This window comes from Plodia interpunctella, chromosome 19 (genome assembly GCF_027563975.2).
Source record: "Plodia interpunctella isolate USDA-ARS_2022_Savannah chromosome 19, ilPloInte3.2, whole genome shotgun sequence".
Taxonomy (NCBI): Eukaryota; Metazoa; Arthropoda; class Insecta; order Lepidoptera; family Pyralidae; genus Plodia; species Plodia interpunctella.
Genome location: NC_071312.1, coordinates 8,169,162 through 8,191,312, shown reverse-complemented (window position 1 = coordinate 8,191,312; position 22,151 = coordinate 8,169,162).

Below are 22,151 nucleotides of genomic sequence, written 5' to 3'. Positions count from 1 at the left end.
AGAGCAGCTCTCTGACGAAACCAGATATGGGAAATGGCAAAAACAAAAAGGTAGATTTTATACTCTGATCACAGGCGTCGTGGCGTCACAGCCTCTAATGTAATTGGTAATAAGAGAGATAAAATTTCAAGTAAACGGAGTCTAAGATTAGCCACAATTAGCCTTTACTATACATCTACTAGATGTACATAGTTGAGTACAATCAATCTAAATAGATAAATTAAAGAAATTAGCTTCCGATAAACAGCTAATGAAGCTGCTGTATAATCAACTCAATTTAACTCATTAATAGATCCATAACGGGCTTAATATACAAAGGATTTCACTGAAATGAGCTTGTTCTCATGTGTTACTATTGAATAGTCCCATTTTAATTCTATTATGATGTCATGAAGTTCAAATTACGAAAATATTTATTTATTTAGTTGATTCATTTGCACGTTTAATTTTGACAATGCTGTTGTTGTTTCCACTTATTGGTTTAATTGTGTGGACCATTGGTTGCGTTGAATCGTATGAAGTTTGGATGTACCTACATCGACGTATGTCAATGTCAAAATCTATGGAAAATCGCGGAGCGTAACGGTGCAGAAATGCACTACGTTGACACAACGAAGCATTTGAGCCGGGCCCTATCTTTAGTAGCACTCAAAGCTGTTTTGGCTAAGATCTTATGTTAATTAATTTCTGCTTTCGTCAAGATAGGGCTAAGTCTAAGGCCATAGTGGAATATACAGTGAAATACTAATCACAGGGTTGCCAGTCATAATCGTATCTGCATGTCTTATCAAAGCTTGCGGTAACAAGCCGAAATTGACAACCCTGATTGATGCACTGCCTCCGAGCGGTATGCACTATCGCAGTAACTGGTAAAGCTTGGGATAGGTAATTTGATGGAGATCAATACGGTATTATTAATCTTCTTCTTGACATAATTATCAGTAATTACATTCTATATATCGTCCGTTGAGCGTCGGGGCCCAGTGTCCGCTTTCCTACTTTTTCGTCTCCACTACGCACGGTCATCGGCATCCCTAGTTGACAGACCATTGCCACGCATATCATCTTTGACGACATCAAGCCTTCTTGGGTTTGCCTTGTGCCAGGGCTGGCCGGGAGCGGTATGGCCAGACATTTGTTCCTTACTTAATATTTGTCGGTCTACACAAGCCGTGGCCTCATGATGCATCAGTAGTTTATTATAGAACTAGTGGCCGATTATATCAACAATCAACAATCAACAATCAACAATCAACAATCAACAATCAACAATCAACAATCAACATCAACATCAACATCAACATCAAACCTGAATCAACAACATCTTATATCTTTAATTCTTCTCGAAAAGATTTATACCATTTTATAAGCCTTTGCCAATTTTTTAAATTAATATTTTGTATGGGAATGAATGGGACGATTTTAATATACTTGTTTCTTTTGTTTGAAAACAAAAATAATATTCACAATACATGAAGTGACTTTTCACATAAAATGAGACCATAAGTTCATTGTTTTCAAGGTAGTCGAAAAATATGTACACTAGAATTTTTCCCCGCAAGTCGTCACGCATGCTAAATGACTTGCTTTAATTAAAAGTTTGACATGTGTGGTAATTTCTATTCAAACCACGCGGTGTCCACCCTTTTTGGTGTCCAAGAATTTTTCATTTCGTCCACTTAATTAAAAACTTCGGTGTTCTAAAACGTGTACGATTAAGCCATTCTATTTTTTAAATTATTCTTCATAATAGTGTTTTTTTGGTGAATGGATTATGTACTAGCTGAGCCCCTGTGCTTCGCTCTCGTGGGAATTTCGGAATTTAAAGTACAAATAAATGTGTTATTGCAGATTATATTATATCCTGTGTATCAAATTTCATAACAATCGGTCTAGTAGATTTTGCGTGAAAGAGGTTATACGTTACACATGTTATGTTTGTTACTATTATTCTTATACATCTTGACAAACTTTCGCATTTATAGTATTAGTAGGATTGTCATGTATTTTACCAAGTTTTAAACATAGCTAATTCCGAAACAAACAGACAAACGTCACCCTAATATTTTCAGAGATAATACCCCCAATTAGGGAGTGATTGGAACCCCAATCCAAATATTGTTTTGCCGAATTATGCAAATAGTATCACTTGTATTTCAAAGTATAATTTGTTAATTGTTTTGCCTCAAGATATTTTATCTTTTACGAATTAAGTAATTATTGACGTTAATACTTTAAAGTAACGCTACCTTTTAGCCGTTTTGAGTCCTAAGGGCACGTCATCAAAGAATCTGAATAGCAAATGTGTTTGGATATTAATTTATTTGCATAAAATCATATACTTAATTCAGTTCCGTAATAAATGGCCTTTTATGGATTAAGTTATTACATGCAACCGGCTTGAATGTAAAATAAAAAACTTTCCAACTGTCTATAAAAAAATCGTTTGATTTGTATTCAATTGCTTAACTTTAACGTGTGCTTATTTCTACGGTTAAGTAGTCCAAAGATATCCAGAAAGCTGCCAGCAATATAGATGGAAATATACTAAGGTTGGTAAGCGGTCGGCAAATGGCGGCAGAAAAAACCGAGTGAATGCAAGATGAGAGTAAATTTTAATTATTCTGTACTTTTTCGATTTTTTCAGTAGAATTTATCTAATGAACGTAATATATAGTTAATCTAAATAACACTAATTAGAGAGACATCACATCTCTCACAATATACAAAACATCTCTGTTTACAACAAAACGTAATTACCATTGTCACCATACTCAACTTTACATTTATTTCTATAAATAAATTAATAGGGTTAATTTTCAGCTTTATTCACTAAGCAATAAGAGTCAAATATTAAGATTTTTTTGTCACGATCTGTGCTGTCCCATGTGTTTATAATTATTTGGTACATTTAATGTCACGGTGTGGAAAAGGAAGAATTGACAGTAAGATACAAATTAACGCTGGAATAAGGTGACGAAATAGTTTGGATAATTTTGACTATATTTTTGAAAGCTTGATAGACATACTTTCGCGGTCCAAAAAGACCATTTTACTTATACACCTAAACTCAAGTATAACTCTATTAAAAAATGCCCATCCGTGATCTAAAATATGGACAGACAAACATACAGCCGAAGTATTGACATGTGTTTGATTTGATTATAGAGGTACAAGATCTTAGGCACTTAATGCAAACATACATATATCGTTCTGTCATCGGTTTGTTCGGTTATACATATAGCGTTGTGGCTATAAAGATAGATAGATAGATAATTATATTGTCTCTCCACAAAAACTATTGTCTGTGCACAAAAACTTGCAATAATTTTTGTTCCCCAATCCAGATTTACCTGACAAAATCTGGTTAAAACCGGTTTCATCCGCCCGCTTCCAGATAATAATCTGCTTACGAATAGTGCATCAGGTTTTACAGCTCTGTTTTATAGTTGGCTTACTGTTACGAGCTCTGATTAGTTCGTGGGTGATTTAGCCTGAATACGTAATGAAGGAATGCTTGGATTGAGTCATTTGGTAGTTTTTCAAAAGAATTTTTGTTTGTGAAAAAAATTCGCAACGAAATTAGTCTTGCAGTTTTTTTTTTTTCAGTAGACGTCTTAAAGAGAAAGTTGGCTGCGGTGAAGTTTTCTGCGTCGCTTCTTCGCCTGCGCTTTGGAAATTAGCAGTTGACTTAGTTTTTCATAAATTTTTGACGTCAATAAATGATGCACATCATACTTAGTTGAACAAAGAATTGTCAATTTTAATATTGGTACAGACCGGATAGGGACAATGTCTGTAATGCAAAATTATTTATCTGTGTCATGCTTTCACGGTTAAACTGCTGGGTATATTTTGATGTATTTTGGAAAGAGATGCTATTTTGGAAAGAGACGTCAACAGCTAGATTTTCATTAAAATAAATAAATAAATAATCTGTTTCAAAAATGGAAATAAAAAAGTGATAGACATACCTAACTGGAATGCTGGCAACAACTAGATTTTCTCATAAGAAAAATAAATAATCGATTTAAAAAAAAAAGTGGTAGATATACATACCTAACTGTAGTTAGCGGCAGCCAAAGTTTATGATATAATTTGCATAGAGCTCATTCATCTGTGGTTTTATAGTTCCCATTCGCGTTTATGATGGCTCTGACGGACGGGCGCGTCCGTTGTTAATCATGATTGAAGTTATATACACAATATACGTAATTACATAGGTTAAAACACTCGGTGAGTTGGAGCTATAAAATAATTCCACTAATTAACAAAACTATTTATAGACTCGACGACCTCGGTGACGCAGTGGTAAAGTTCTTGCCACTGAACCGAGAGGTCCCTGGTCGGGTCATGATGGATAATGATCTTTTTCTGATTCCCGGGTCTTGGATGTTTATCTACATATGTATTTGTTATTAAATATAGTATCATTGAGTTAGTATCCCATAACACAAGTCTCGAACTTACTTTGGGGCTAGCTCAATCTGTGTCATTTGTCCTAATATATTTATTTATTTCTTCCAACGATACTGATATATTAATGTAATTTCTTCCAACGATACTTCCTTTTTCCTCTCTCTAATCCTTCTTTCGTTTTCGAGTGTTTTATTTCTAGCATTCGTGTCAGATTTTATTCAAGTCGCCAAAAGGGATCTGACATTACTTTTACAACAACTTAATAAGTAATTAGTAGCCCAATTAATATCGCATAATATAATAAAGAAAAGTGTCGAGCTAAAGAAATGCTCAGTTTCGCAACCAATTACGGGTACTTCTGACGTCGGATTATCAGACGTAAACTTTACGACTATGCAAATGTCACAGATTGGATAGTAAAGCGTAAGCCCATAGGCGTGATTGTCATATTGGAAGAGTTTCATCAATTTTACGACTGCATTCCGAATAATAAGGGGGTGACGCTTAGTTTTACGATTTTTTTGTGTTTACGAACTTGTCGTGAAATTTTTATGTGTCATTTTACAGACTGTTAAGGAATTGTTTAATTAAAGTTTGAAGTAATTTTTTATTAGTAACTAGCTACGTTTCGTAGCTTTGCTTCTGTGGGAATTACAGGATAAAAGTACCATACGTGTTATTCCAGGTTATGCTCTACCAGCGTAACAAATTTCATTACAATCGGTCCAGTAGATTATGTGGGAAAGAGTAACAAATATACATACATACAGACACACATCCTTACATACTTTCGCATTTATAATATTTTTAATAATAAGGCTACCTTTAATAACTATACTATTTGCTTCCGGTCACTTGCTTGCTTCCGGTGCTTCCGTTGATAGACTTTGTGATACAGAATCACTTACAGAATAGCAGAGCTGTAATCTTATAAAACCTTATTCGAGGGTTATAACAAATTGAAGTCCAGTGAGAACTAAGAAGAGTAATAAAATATCTCGCGGCAGTAACATTAATTTTGCTACTAAAACTAAAATAAAACTTTGACTCGCGTCTCACTAGATGGCGCTACATTGTACTCCTAATAAAACTGATGTAAGATAAACTGCTTTATGTCAACAAGATTAAAAATTTGATCGTAAACCAGAGGCAAGTGGGGAGACACCCTTACACGGTATTTGGTTTATGAGATGCTAATTTTCTGGGATGCAACGGTTTCATTTTTATGAGAATGTAAGTCGGACGGAATTAGGTATCGTAACTAGTTAAGTTAGGATTACGTTGGCTTGATTTAACTGATGTCTGTAACCACTGTGTGAATAAGTAATATTTGTGTGTTGAAAAAAAATACAAAAAGTTACAGTTAAAGAAAAGCCCTTCTGGCATGATTATTCTGGCCACGTTAAATAAGTTTATTTCGGCTTTAGCTGTGGTCAATCCGAAATGTTAGTGCTTTGAAAACAGAATATAATTTAAAAAATTAGATGACATTTTATTTGTGAAGATCTAATTTATGATTTGATTAGTAGCAGATTTATCTTGGATTAAAAACATATTAATAGTGGTTCTGATAACTGTTAGGGAATTTTGTTTCTATTTTGTAAAATTTTCTCAATCTCAAAACACGGACAGACAATCTTTTAAAGAGAAAATGTAAATTGAATATTATGACAACGTTTTCACCAGCGGTTAACAATGTTATTTAAAACACAATTTTTTTATTAGTAACAAAATTGACTACCTACCTCAAATTGAGTGGGAACCACAGGTGGCTTGTCATCCAGTAACTGTCTTCCTAACTGCCAATTTCCATGACAGCCAAATCGAAAACCCGTGAAAACCTAAAATTAAAAAAATACTGTTCGACGTTTGAAATTAGTCAATTGACCAACCGTATAATTACCTTAACAAAGTCACAAGCACGCATTGACAATTCGAAATCGGAACTAATAATTTCAATTTTCGAATCAAATATTTGTTTACAATGTGAAAAGTTTTAACTGCCAGTACTGATTTTCAATAATAAAGTGACAAGTTTCAATATTGTGCTCTATGTTTTGAGACTTAAAGGCTAATTTAGCATTGATATTTTTTCTTTCTTTGTAATAGAGTACAATAGGACAGTAAAAGCTCAGGTGTGCAACGAACTAATTAATTTGAAGCCCGCATTTGATTACACGAATCAAACGGTGTGTTGTTGGGGTGAAATGAGAAATTACTAAGAAATTTCGTTCGTCACGTTACGGCCATGTTTCCGGCACATTTTGTCATTGACAAGATTTTTTTATATCTATTTGGTTAGATATGATTAAAGACGGCTTACGAAAATGTAGCAAGTTGATATATTTTTTTGTCGCCAACCAAGAAAATTAAAAATTAAAAAAGAAAATTAAATTTTTTCTAATGCCATAATTTTATGAAAATTCCAAGATATTTCGAATTTCGATAAAAATCTCAGAAATAAATATATTCAAACAAATAATAGTATTATATGGGTAATTTATCTTTACAATATACGACAATTCGTTGTATGTATTTTAATTACATATGTTAACTTCTATTAATACTTCTATCTGTAGTTATTTATTATAATTGACAAACAATTGTATAGAATACGTATAGATTTTAAATTATTGATTCTTAATAGGGAAAAAATCTTTAAAACTTTGTTGCACAAAATTACAAAAAAATATGTACAAGTTTTTTTATTATTTACAATTGCCGATTTTTTTAAATTTGCCCAGTCTAAACGTTTCCATATCTACACGCACCCACCGCTGGACACAGGTGTCGTCGATTCACACGCGTGTTATGATGCTCGTTTGTTATTCCCTACAGTAATTACGAAGCCCACTGCTGGGCATCACTTACGGAGTTACGGTCATTTTTTATGACACCTTACCACGATGTGTCAGTCGAATATATCTGTTTATATGTCGTCGTGGAATACATTATACAACATTGTTGATTATATTTAACAAGCGGCTCGTCCCAGCTTCGCTCGGGTTATAATATAATAAATTATACACCTAAATCTTCCTCAGTAACCACACTAACTATTGGTGAAAACCGCATGAAAATCCGTGCAGTAGTTTTTTAGTTTACTGCGAACATACAGACAGACGTGGCAGAGAACTTTGTTTCAATTTCAAGATTGTTTGAGTAGATAGAACGGGAAAACGTAACAAACAAATAAACTTAATTTCGCATTTATTACAATATAGGATTAGGGGTTTTTAGGATTTCTTTCTATGTGGTTTTTAAATCTATCGTATATGAATTTTACCGGCTCCCGTTTCTCACTACATGGTTACCCATTACATGGCAAACGAAAGTATATTATAATTTAGACATTAATCATTATTGTTTAACCGATTGTCTATTTATTTCTATTGAACTATGACCTTAAAGATCCTGAACCGCACAATTACAATAATGAGCCCCAATAAAACCATTTTATCACGACCGCAAAACATTTTTCGCGTTTTACAATCGCGTGCGTTCAACATTCCCACGTACCTATTTCGAAAAAAAAAGACTCAAAATTTGATGAATCACCTTAGGGATGAATTAGGGAATGCCCTGATGCCCAAAATTTTGATTAAATATGTAAACGTGAGAATGTTAATAAAAATAAAAAAATATAACTGACAAATTCGAACTACATATTTTTGTAAGACACTAGAAAAAAAAGAGATTATTATTTTGTGAACCTATTTTTTAATATTAAAAACAGTTTTTGTCTACAGTTTTATTTTTATCTTGTTTTTTTTTTATTTTTATTTTAGTCTTTTTGAATCATAATAAAAAAAATATATGTAAAAAATACTCAACTGGTATTTTTTCAAAAATATCAGAATATGACGCGAAAAATATCTGAAGATATAAATTCTTCAATCCTACGACAGCGCTTCTTTTGACCTGCGCAGTTTACGCTACGATAATAAGAAATCGCGGTGTGCCAATACATAAACGAAACAAAATAACATTAATTACATTCATATACAACTATAGCTACATAATAAAAATCTACGACCCCAGCAAGTGACCAACAACACTGATTAATATCATCTCATACCTGCGTGCAAGTTGGGGCGGTATATGCGGGCAGAGCGCGGGCTTGCTACGACTCATTTATTTATTAATGTAATAATAATTATTATTTATTTGTCAGACCATAAAATCCATACATTGTTAGTAGAATTCTTAACCTATGTTAGTAAGCAACAGTCCGTGTATTTTAGAACGAATTGAGACGCTGTATCGAGATTCACGTGCGTGACACATGAATCGACCAGTGTCTCATTATTGGACAGTCAATCTTGTCAGACAACACATTTGGAATGCCGTTGGTGCTGCTCCGAATACATTGTATCAACGAGGCCACTCGTTTCCTAATAAATAATAAATAAATAAATATATTAGGACGAATCACACAGATTGAGCCAGCCCCAAAGTAAGTTCGAGACTTGTGTTATGGGATACTAACTCAACGATACTATATTTTACAACATATACATATATATAGATAAACATCCAAGACCCGGGCCAATCAGAAAAAGATCATTTTCCATCATGACCCGACCGGGGATCGAACCCGGGACCTCTTAGTTCAGTGGCAAGAACTTTACCACTGCGCCACCGAGGTCGTCAAATAATGATTGTGATGAATGATACTAGTATAAAATAGAAGAAGAAGATCCCTAAAAACACACACAAAATATAATCAAAAGTTCCCAATTTCTTAATTTTATTTAATTTCCAATATTTACTTGAACAGTTTTATAGAATAAATGTTATAAATGATAAACATTAAAGATATTTTCGTCATAGCAAAGCCGCAGATAAAAAGGGAAGCGTTTTATTATTGTTTTAGTATCTTTGAAATCTACCATTTTCATTTCGACCATCGCCCGTCATTTATATCGCGACGGACACTATTAATTTAATTAAACCATGACGTAATTCGCTTGTTTGATGTAATCTTTTTTTTTAACAGGTTGACCCTAGGTCGGAGAAATGAAAAACTTGGGAAAAAATTGGTGATGTGTTTTGGTTCAATAATTTTGTAAAAACGTTATTTTGGTTATGATGCTATGTAAACGAATTACGTAGGCTACAGCCGCAGGTTCCAAAAAAAACCAAAATTTATAGACTTAGTTTATTAAAATAACTAAATTACATAAAAATGGAAAAGTTACAATTATGACATAAAGTAACGTGACGACTGATCGATGTGAGAAACAGAAGTGAAGATAATTAAATTAAATTAATATTACAAAGAATACCATAACACAATGACCATTGAAAAATATTCTCTAAATGCTGAGCGATGTTACTTGCAAAGTCTTCCGTAACAAAGGGTATTGTTAATGGGTTGCTATAAATCAGCGAAACCCTGGAGATAGGGATATGTAACACCTCCCCCCATAGATCAGCAACTATTCGAAAAGTTTCGCGCTTGAGAGAGTTGCTGAAATGTCCGTAGGATTCACTCGTAGCTCGCTAGGCTTCACGTAAAGTTTCTTCTCAGGAACGTGGTGAGGAATTCCCTGAAGTTCTATTTCAGGAGGTAGAACTGAAATATTTTGCTTTCGCACTTTACTGTAAATCTGCCGACCGGCTATTGTTGCTGCGATAGTGATTATAATTAATAGAATCGTATAGACAGGAATAGTCGTGTGGTACAGGCCCATGTCTTGAATAGGTTTTAACTCTACCGGAGATTGCATAGAAATCTTAGTGTTGCTGGCATGAAGATGTTCCAGATTTACGGTATTCAGAGTAATGTGTTTTGCTTCAAGGTTTTTATAGTCTTCTTTTATTTCAGGTAATTGTATGATCCTTACAGCTTGACCTTTGACTCGATCCTGGATGTTGGATATGGTGAAACCAGATGACTTCAAGAAACAGCCTACGGGAACTTCCGCCAGGTAACTTCCTTTTACTATTTTATATTGTTCCTTTCCACAGGATATTTGAATCTTCGTTTCTCTCGGAAAGCTGAGAGTATAGTGTTTTTCATCTAGTTGTTCCATTGCTTCTCTAGTCAGGTTAACAGGTAAGATATTGCAGGTAGGAAGAAGTCGTTGTTCAGTTATCAGTATGTGAATACAATCTGGATTCGTTTCCGATATACTGTTGTTTTTCTGTTCACAGAGATACCAGGGGTTGATCTTCGGACATTCTGTCTCTATGTACATAGAACTAGATTCATGAATTGCTATAAAAGGTAAGGTAGGAATAAGGATTTCATGATTTTTATTTGGAACGATGGACATTCGATATAAGTTATAGGTGATAGGAAGAATAATAGGGAACTTAAATACGATAACTATTTGTCTGTCCATATAATAGTAACCTAACTTCATGATATTATAATATTCCCGTGCTTCTAATTCTAAAATTTCATCTTTGCTATAAAGATTCCTAAGCCTACCCAATATATCTCTGATTGAGATTAAATTAATACTAGAATGATAGCTACTAGAAGCCCTTATAAATCCTAATGTATTATCCAACTTATAAAGCTCATTTGCTAAGCTATCTATGTTATCGCTTAGAATAAGCAAATATTGATTTAAGTGAGCATATTTAACTGGATTAGCATCACCATTCATAATGAGGTTTACGGCAGTTTCTAGTTTAATCTGATTTTCTACTATGGTGTTCAAAACGCTAGTATGATGGGACATCCATTCCTTAGTTAGACTTACATGATTATTAAATTCTGATTCTAATTTATTATCATTATCCTGGAGAATTTTGATAGCATCATTATATTTAATTGCATCAGTATAATCTAGATTTCCAGAAATGCTTTTGATAATAGATCCTAACCCATCTATGAGACCTCGTTTAACACGGCTTGGCTCAAAGGTTTCAAGTTGTTCAGAAATTCCATGTAGTTTCTTACGAAGGTAAGTTAAATGGGGTTCATACAAAGAATAGGTTTCACTATAAGTTTCCGATTTAAATTTATCTATTTGCGTCTCAACTGAATTAACCGTTTCTCTAATAACTTCCAGGTTCACATGTTGCAGGAAGGAATGGTAGTGAGATATCAATTTCGTTGGGCCTAGCTTAAAATGAAGTATACCAGGTCCATCTTCCAGGCTATCAAGAATGATGTCCTGCGCTTGTACCCGTGGGATCAATAGCACCGCTAGTATCCTGCAACAAATGGGGTTCGTTAGGGACCCTTTTTAGGCGTGATTTAGCCACAGGACCAACTTTCTTTTTGGTATAAATGTGAATAGGCAAGTCGGCTAGAACTGTGTCCTGCATGTACCGCGGGGCTAATTTCTGTCTAGCCGCCATGGGGTTACGGATAAACACTTGTTGGTCAGGGGTATACTCTTTTTCTACTTCTCTATCTTTATTCCTATTTTCAGTGAGCTCAGTACGGTGATGGAGTGAGGTTTGATTTAAAATATCATACACTTGTTGCATTCGTTTTCTATGTTCTATAGCATAGTTTTGCAATAAGTGTTCGGATAGATCAACACCTATCGGGTCTCGTGGATCAAAATGACCCGTTATTAGATCTATCGGTCTACATTTAGTAAAACTGTGTATTGAACTATTATAACCTAAGACAGCATAAGGCATTAAATTTATTACTGGTTCATTACGTTCTTCTAATTTTAAAATTCTTAGGTGTTCTAAAATAGTTGAATGGAATCTTTCGACCATTCCATTATCATTAGGTGCGTGCGCCAAGACCTTATGATGTTGTATCTTATGTGTCTTTAGAAATTCCGCGAAAACTTGATTCGTGAATTCTGTTCCTTGGTCGGTAACAATTGTTAAAGGAACACCATGATGAGTAAAGAACATCAGGAGTGCTTGAATTACACTAATTGCTGTACCGTCTCTTAGAAAATAAGCTTGTGCATATTTAGAAAATGCATCAACTAGAGTAAGATACTTTTCATTTTGGGCTGTGAACAGATCTATGTGCACTATTTCAAATGGCTTAGTAGGAGGTGGAACTATACAAAACCTTTGTTTAATTGGATTTCTATCATATTTTACCTGACCACATATTGTACATGAATTTATATATTTGGTAATTTGTTCTTTCATTTTAGGCCAATAATATTTTCGAGATAAGGCTAAATAACATTCAGTGATACCGCGGTGGTTTGTTTTACCATCGTGGTACTTCTGAATTATGTCTTGCTGGCGCATGAATTCTTTTACATTATCTAGCTCGTACTTTGTTAAAACTAGATTCATAGAAGAACTCCGAAATTTACTTTGAATAATTGGAATAATTTTATACATATCTAGCTGAGGATAAACTATTATACCGGTTTTAACTTTAGGATTTACAAATTCTTTTACTGCGTTTGTTACGTCTTCTTCTAAATTAGATTCTGATAACTGTATGCATGTTCTAGTGTGAGTCTCGAAAGGCCTGGATACAGTTGGTCGCTTTTTGATGTCACCAACTATTGTAAAAACTATCTGCTTACTAAACTTATTTAAAGGCTCGTCGGAAATCGGAATTTCTAAAATTGGATTTTCAACGCTAGTGTGTGCTGTTAAGGTGGTAGACCTGTCTACTGAACGTGGATGTTCGGATACGTTAACTTGAAGAGAACTAGTTTCTTCGTTGTGAATCTCGATTCGTGACAAGGCATCGGCGTTAGCATTACTTTTACCCGTTTTGTAGATGACAGTAAAATTATACTCACTGAGTTTCAGTTTCCATCGAGTTAGTCTAGAACCAGGTTCCTTTAGATTCATAACCCATTGAAGGGGTTTATGATCTGTCACAATTTTGAATTTTCTTCCAAACAGATACGATCGAAAATACTTCGTAGCCCAAACTATGGCCAGAAGTTCTTTTTCAATAGTGCTATAATTTATCTCACTACTATTGAGAGTTCTAGATGCGTAGGCTATTGGTTTATCTGAACCTATTTGACCTTGCGATAGCACTGCGCCTATTGCTAGGTTGGATGCATCAGTGGTAAGTACAAAATCTTTAGTGAAATCGGGATATTGTAAAATCGGATCATTAGTTAAAAGGGTTTTGCACTTTTCAAAGCAGTTTATGTACTCTGGCTTATCTATTGCTATTTTAGAACCTTTCTTTAAACATTGTGTTAGCGGTTTCGTTACACGAGCAAACTCTGGTATAAATTTTCTGTAGTACCCTAAAAGACCAAGAAAACGTTTTATTTCGGTTGAAGTTTTTGGCAAAGGAAATTTTTTGATAGCTGAAATTTTATCTGGATTGGGTTTTATTCCATCGTTACTAATAATATGACCTAGGTAAGCCGTTTCTAATTTAAGAAACTCAGATTTGTCCATTTGGATCTTAAAATTGGATTCCCTAAGTCTCTTAAAAACTTTCTCCAGGTTAACTATATGCTCTTGTAAGGATGTGCTGAATACGACTATGTCATCTAGGTACACTAGACAAATAGTGTTTTGGAGGTCTTTTAACACATTGTCCATAACTCGTTGGAAAGTTGATGGAGAATTTTTGAGTCCCATCGGCATGCGTAAGAACTCAAAATGACCATGCTCGACATTGAATGCTGTTTTACTAATATCATCCGGGTGCATTTCTACCTGATAGAAGCCGCTAGCTAGGTCTAATGTTGTGAAATATTGGCAGTTGCCTAGTTTGTCTAGGACATCATTTATGTTGGGTATCGGATATTTGTCATCTATGGTTTTTTCATTTACTTTTCTAAAATCGACCACGATGCGCCATTTTATTTTCCCGGATGCGTCTGCCTTTTTGGGCACCACCCAAATTGGTGAGCTCCATGCGGATTCTGATGGTCTAATGATATTTTGCTCTAGCATTTTTGAAATTTGATCACGAACTTCTTGCCTATGGATATACGGATATCTATAGCTTTTTGTGTAGATTGGTACCTCATCTGTAGTGCGAATTTTATGTTTAATTCTATTAGTAAATGTGAGCGGCTCTCCCTCTATGTAGAATATATCTGCATATTGGGCGCACAGGGACTCTAAATTAGCACGCTCCTCTTCGTTTAAATGATCAGTTCTTAATCGGGACAATACTTCCTTAACGCGAGCGGAAGGTTGCTTGAAACTATGCATTTTCTCTATGTTAAATATTTCACCAGTGACGGGTCTATCCATACTAAATATAACATCATTTTGAGTAGGGTTACTTATTTCCACAAAAGCTCGATTATTTTCAACTACTGTAACACATTCACCTATTATACAATTAGATATGGATTGTTCAATTACAAAAACTTCACCATCTTTACTATTAATTGGAACTTTTAAGACTTTAGACGAGTTAGCCGGGATAATATCTTCATATAGATTACAATTTCTCGAATCGTACATTTCTATTGGATTACTACTATTCCTTGTGACTAACTTTTTATTCTTTAAGTCTATATTTGAATCCCATTTATTAAGTATATCTAAACCTATCAACCCATCAAAGTAATTATGAAATTTGTGCAAAAAGAATGTACAGGTACTATCATCATCTTTTATTTCGGGAAAACAAGGTAAAGTAATAGAATAATCATTACGAATAGTTGAATGGATGTTATTTATCTCAAAGGGGTCGTAATTTAGGGATACATATGGAAAATACTTTTCTACTGTTTCAGGGTTAATGATAGACATGTTTGCACCGGTATCTATAAGGATTTGCTATTTGTAAGTATGGTAACTGTCTTTGGGTTTGCAAGTTAATTTCTATTTTGGTTTTTCTAATTCCTGGACCTTCTGAAAATCCTCTTTAGTTGGAGGTGCAACATTACGGTTATCATCAAATTCAGGATAGTAATACTCATTATTATTGAATTGGGGGTCTATTTCAGGTTCATTATAATAGTAAGGATACTCGTATTCCTCATAGGGATAATAACTATAAGCATCGTCAGGAAACTGGTAGTCGAAGCAATCATTCATATGCATTTCTCTAGTTTTGAAATAATTACTAGGTGGAGGGTTACCGAATTTAGTCCAATCGTGCCCACTAGGTGGCAGCTGCTTAGGGACAAAATGGCTTACTCCACTCATAGGTTTTGGAGCATTATTACTATTAAAATTCGTAGGAGGACGATTAAAGGTCATGTTAGGATTCCTAGGCGGGAATCTAAATATATTGCTTTGTGGATTGTAGTTTGGCGGCGGTGCAGCAAACATCTGCTGTGTCCGCGTTGGGCCTCTAAAAGGAGTTACTAAATTATTCTGGGGTCTCCACATAGCTGGAGGCCTATGTGGGCTTGTTAGGAAATTATCACGTGACGGACCAGGCATATTAAAAGCGTTAGGTTTAGATTGTAATGATGGATTATAACCTTGTTGAGCTGGTCCAGCTAATAGCTTAAATGGGTTGGACGGCATATTAAACTGTTTCTTGTCAGGCATGAGATAATTTCTTTGCTGTAAGTACAGTGTATTCATCTCCTCATGAACGTATTCTAGGGCTTTCTCTATTGTTTCCGGACGCATACAGCGAATGCGTGAGCCTAAGGGATCTTTAAGTCCACGCACGAATGCTTGAAGCGTTAATTTCTGATACAGGGCGCGTTTAGAGTCGATTGTACTAGAAATTGTTTCATGAAGTGTGATATAAGTCATTATAGTGCTGAACAAGTTCTGGCACTTTTCGTAAAATTCTTGCGGCGATGATGAACCTTGACTAAGCAGAGCTAGGTCGTTATACAAAGAGGTCTCATCCCTTTGATCAGCAAAATTATTAATAAGGGCTTTGCGGATGCCATCCCAATTCTCGGGGATACCGTTAGAATTTATTAATCGTGCAGCTTGTCCAGTTACCTTATTTAAAATGCCATTAATTAGCACCACGGTATTAAGCTGATTACGCTCCGATAAAAACGACTCTACTAATTGATCACATAGTTTAATAAATCTCGTGAGAACATTTGAGTTCCCATCAAATTCGGGAACTAGGCGAAGTGCCTTATAAATTCTATCTATACCGGACTGATCACCGGGCGCAGGGGTAGGTTGCGCTTGCATTTCGAGATTAAATTCTAAATTATCACTTTTATCTAATTGTCTATTCTCGTCAAATCGAGACGGCCTAACTAACCTAGGGCTCCTAGATTCTCTCGGATAGAAAATCTTGAATGTGAATAATAAAACTAGGAAAAGAAAATGACAGGATTATAGATTAAAGGAAAGCAACTCAAGAAAAGTAATTCTAGAGTACTTACATATACATATTCTGGTTTCTCTGGTATATCAATGTCTGGATACGCCTGTGGACTGCAGCTTTTCGTAAGTTCTGTAGCCGGAGTTTTCACTATTCACTGACTCTACGACTATCCTACCGACTGCGCCAATTACGTAGGCTACAGCCGCAGGTTCCAAAAAAAACCAAAATTTATAGACTTAGTTTATTAAAATAACTAAATTACATAAAAATGGAAAAGTTACAATTATGACATAAAGTAACGTGACGACTGATCGATGTGAGAAACAGAAGTGAAGATAATTAAATTAAATTAATATTACAAAGAATACCATAACACAATGACCATTGAAAAATATTCTCTAAATGCTGAGCGATGTTACTTGCAAAGTCTTCCGTAACAAAGGGTATTGTTAATGGGTTGCTATAAATCAGCGAAACCCTGGAGATAGGGATATGTAACAAACGTCAAAACATGTTTTTTTAGTATGATAAAAACGCTTTTATGTACATAGAGCTTAACTTCCGAATTTACCTTGCCATCACACACCTTGGCAGCAGAGTATTGTACTTAAAAATGACAATTTTTTTGTTTGAGAAAGTACCATAAATGTATGTTTATTTCCATAACGTGATGTAGTTACAACTAAAATTGTCTTTATTAACGTAAGCAATATTTTTAAATTGAAGGATGTTGGTATAAATAATAACAATAAATAAGATAAACAAAATTATTTTTCCCAAAATTATTATACGTCTGTGAGGTACCATTGTTTTCTTTTTTATTAATATCCATATTTATTTATTTAATAATGTTATATTTATTGTATAATAGGTATGTACTTACCATTTTTTTTCTTTTACCTGTATGGTAAAAAAATCGGCATTAAAATTTGGTAGGTACATTACGATATTAGTCTAATATTCTGTGATCTCATTACGCCCAAACAAACTTTATTTTTTCAACAGTCCCTTTCATCCTCACCCTTGAACAAAAACAGACGAAACCGTGGCACAATACTATAGCAAGAAGCATAAACTCATCGGAGCCCTCTAAATAAATACAGATTCGTAGCAACATGTCAACGTATTAAGCACACAAATGTAAATTACATTTACAGAAATAGAAAGAAACGAATGTGTAACTCTTATTTCTATCCACTTAATGTTCAAATTTGGAAGTGTAATTGTAAAAATATGTTGTTATGTAAGTTTGTTTGGTTTGTGTTCGGAAGGTGTCGTTTGCATCTATCTACGTCGAATTATAGAATTCTTTTCTGTTTAAATAATTGTTTGGTTGAAAAATTTCGTATGCTGTAATTGGGGTTTGTGTCAAAGGTGGATGGGGGGTTATTTTTGAGACAATTTAGGTATTGTTATGGGTTTAGTATATAAGTATACTGTACTTAATAAACTACAATATACAATATATATTGTAATTATGTGTGTATAAGTATATTGTAGTTTGAAATGGTAACTCCCGTTCTGGTTCGTTTCTGGTGCAAAGGATTGCCATTGCAATTCAGCGTGGCAACGCCGCTAGTATTTTAGGCGGCTTTGCACCGGAAACCTTGGGCGGGTTATAGTTAGAGCATTTAGTAACCATTTCATTTATAGAAATAGTTTAGTAGTTTTAAGATTAGTTTTAAGTGTATTTTATTAAATAAAAAAAAGTTTGTACTTAGTACTAACAAATGTTATAGAAAATTAAATTCAATATCACAATTGTTTATCGAATGAATGAAGACTTTTTATATTAAGACTTACTTTCTATATGATTATTAGACTATGCATATATATGTATACAAATTTATCGGCATCAAAACTCTGGAATTTTTTAAACGTAGGTACAATACAATTACAAGCAGCCATAGACAGATAAAAAAATATTTCGTAGCTGACAAACAGACAACGTACATCCACATCCAAAAAAACTGGACGTATAATTCTGAAATTCCTAAAAAAACGGTATTTTACGCGCGAGTGAAGTCACGAGCTAAAGCTACCTAGTAAATAATATGATTGTTTGTCTCCCGCTCGCTTTGGACCTACGTTTTTGCTAATTCACGACTTCATAGTGTCTTATCTTTGTTGTTTATTTATTTAAAACAAAAATAAACTTTTCATTATAATAAATTTAAACTCCTTTTTAAAAGGTTAGGCTTACAAACGGTAATGCACAAACCAATCAGATTATCACTTCCGATGACGATCATCACCATTTCTGTTAAACAAATTTCAACTACAAAGCTCTGAAAATAAAGTTCTTTTTCATTTCACGCTTTTGAGGCTAACGTGCGATTTTTATTACGGTCTAAAGCTTGTAGAGGTCGTGTTGAACAAAGAATGATACGATTATTGTGACTAATTTGGACGTTGAAAACGAAAGTTTTTCCGAGAAATTAAAATGTGGATCTCATTATTTTTTATGAGCATTTATTACTGTTTACGCTTTTCTTGAACCATAGAGTGCTTTAGAAAATTCTTTCTACCATTCATCACAAGTTTCAGGTCAAGGTCAAAATTACTTAAAGTCTTAGTTATACTTAAATGCGAAAGTTTGTGGGGATGTAGGTATGTGTATGTTTGTTACTCTTTCACACAAAATCTAGTGAATCTATTAGTATGAAATGTGGTACACGGGTAGAATTTTTCTTGGAATAACACATAGGGTACTTTTTATCCAGAAATTCCCACGGGAGCGAAGCTAGCGTGTTATATAATGATATCTTATAATAGTATCTCATAATACAATTCTCGAACTGCTTTGGAACTAACTCAATATGTGTGATTGGTTCATAAAAATATATTGATTGTTATAATTTTTAGTGGCATAGAATAGTATTTTGAGGAAAACTTTACGCCGGACTATATTAGGTTAAGTTAAGGATTAAACCTATACATCTGCGAGCTTCACTCATTTTCAGCATTTATCATTTTATTTCACGGAAATAATACTTACTCAATTAAGTTCTTCTCTGGCTCAGTGACCCCAAAGTGGACCGTGGCCTCCGAAACGAGAGAGTGCCAGAATCTTATACGTTGTACATGTAGCACCAGTTGACGAAAATAATCAGATTTCATCAATAATGTTTACGGAAAAAAGAAACCAAGTTTTATTTTTTGAGATTTATAAAACGAATAAAATGGATTAGTTTACAAATTAACCGAACAGACAAATCAAAGGTAATGATCACAACTAAACTAGCGTTACCTTTGGTATAAAAATAGAAGTTCCTAACAGGGATACAAATGGTTCTGTCGACGAAATATATGAACAATATCCTAATGGTGTGTCGTGGGCTTTATCTTAATATTTGATAAATAACAACTCATTTACATAAACATGTGGCGGAGATTTTGGTTTAAGTTTGTTGTGTAGAGATAGATCTGCTATAAAAAGAATATAGTACAGTCGACCGCAAGCCAAGTTATGCTGCTGACGCGCGCCATCTAGAATTTTCATTATAAAGTTAGCATTCAGCGCCACCTATAATACAATACAGGTTTGTCGCAAATCCCATGGGAATAAAAGATTTTTTCCGGGATGAATAGTACCCTATGTCCTTCTCCATACTCATGGTTATACATATGCGAAATTTCAAGAAAATTACTTGAGTAAATAACGCGTGAAGACGTGACAAGCAAATCTCTCACATTCATAATATTAGTTGGGATTCGCTGGGTTTGCAATGTATTTTGGTGGGATGATGTTGTTGTTGCCATAGATATATTGTCTAAAAGAATAATTGATTTAAAAGATTGCATCAAAACATCCAGTGGGAGGTCGATATCCTTCCACTTTTTTCTCCGCGCAGTGATATGAGAAGGTATGACACATACTTTATCATCCAATATTATGGTATCCAAATCGGTAGCCCGTAAGCCTATTACGAATAACGTTATTTAACGTACGTCATTAATATCGATTTCTGTATTAACCGTTGATGATCAGTCGGAGTTATAATGACGGTGATTTAAGAAAGAGTGATTCTAATACTCTTTCTTTCGTATAAAACGTGATATTGTTAACACAGGCAATCATTATAATAAATTTAAACAATTTTGCAACACACGTGTGTATAATATTATAGTTTCATGTAACGATGTGTATCGCTTTTTTATTGAGATTAACATGTGTGTGTGTAACTTTACACCAAATTAAACTGAGTATAAAACTAATAATCACCGGAAAATACTATCGATATATTACTGTGTTTAGACATTTATTTAAAACGGCCATTTTTGATATAAGTGTAAATTTTAAACACCTGATTTTATTACCTCGTAAAACACAAATTGACCATAAAAGAATCGAACTATAAGGCATATTGTTGAATTTAATAGTGTGCTTGCTAATTTTTACTTTAATTTCTTATGACATAAGGTTAAAAATTGAAAATAGTTCTATATGAAACAAGTGCGCCCAATAAGATAGTAAGTAGAGATACATAAAACCTGAATAAAATTTTAATAATTTAAGTATGTTACTTTATGATTTGTTTTATGTGTATCACGTGTCAATTACATGAGACATATTTTTCGCACTACTAAACAGGCAAGCACACATACCCTACTTAATGGAAAGTGGTTACCGTAGCTTGTGCAACTTATTAGGGGTAATCTATTATGGTTTTTGCCCGTGCAAAGACGGGCGGCTAGTAAATAATTTTAAAAAAGTGTATTCATAACCATACAACCACGACACACGATGCAAGTAATTTTCAAATCGAAGAAATTAAGGTTTATCGCGATTAAACCATTATAAGTATTAAATTCCAACAAGTAGTTTTTTTTTAATAAATTATCTTTTAGTTTAAAAAAAAAAATTAAAAGTAGTTTTTACGTTTTGCGCAAACAATCAAGGTCCATTTACAGTTTTATTATAATGTAATTTATGTAATATTAGATATTGCCCGGGGCTTCGCTCCCGTAGGAGTTTTGAGATAAAATATAGCCTATAGCAATCTTGGGTAATGTACCTTTCTAATGATGAAAGAATGTTTGAATTTGGTTCGGTATATTCGCAGGTTACCCACCTCAAACCTACTACCTCAAACTAAAAAACGCTTACCTCTTTATAATAATAGTATAGAGGTAAAGATTGCAACTTTTTTTGATATCTCCCGTGCGTGTATAATTCTCATCAAAAGCATCAACAATTAAAAAAAAATATTTTCTATTTAAACCAGAGAATATGTTTTTATAAATTCGTCCTTTAATATATTCAAACACACAAGTGCTCCGTGCGAGCGACCATCTGTTGTGTTTCAAAACGCGACGCTATGCTAATTTTTGTGGTACCCACAGGTGTTCATATCGCCGTAACATTTTTATTACGATCTCCAATTAATTGTCTTAATGACGTCATTTGTGAATTTCTGGAGATTTATGTGTCACTATCATTACATTGTATAAAACAGAGTAGCTCTCTCTCTGTCCCTATGTATGCTTAGGTCATCAAAACTGGGTTTATCCTTTCTAATATTATAAATGCGAAAGTAAGTTTGTTTGTTACCTCTTCACGCTCTATCTACTCAACCAATCTTCT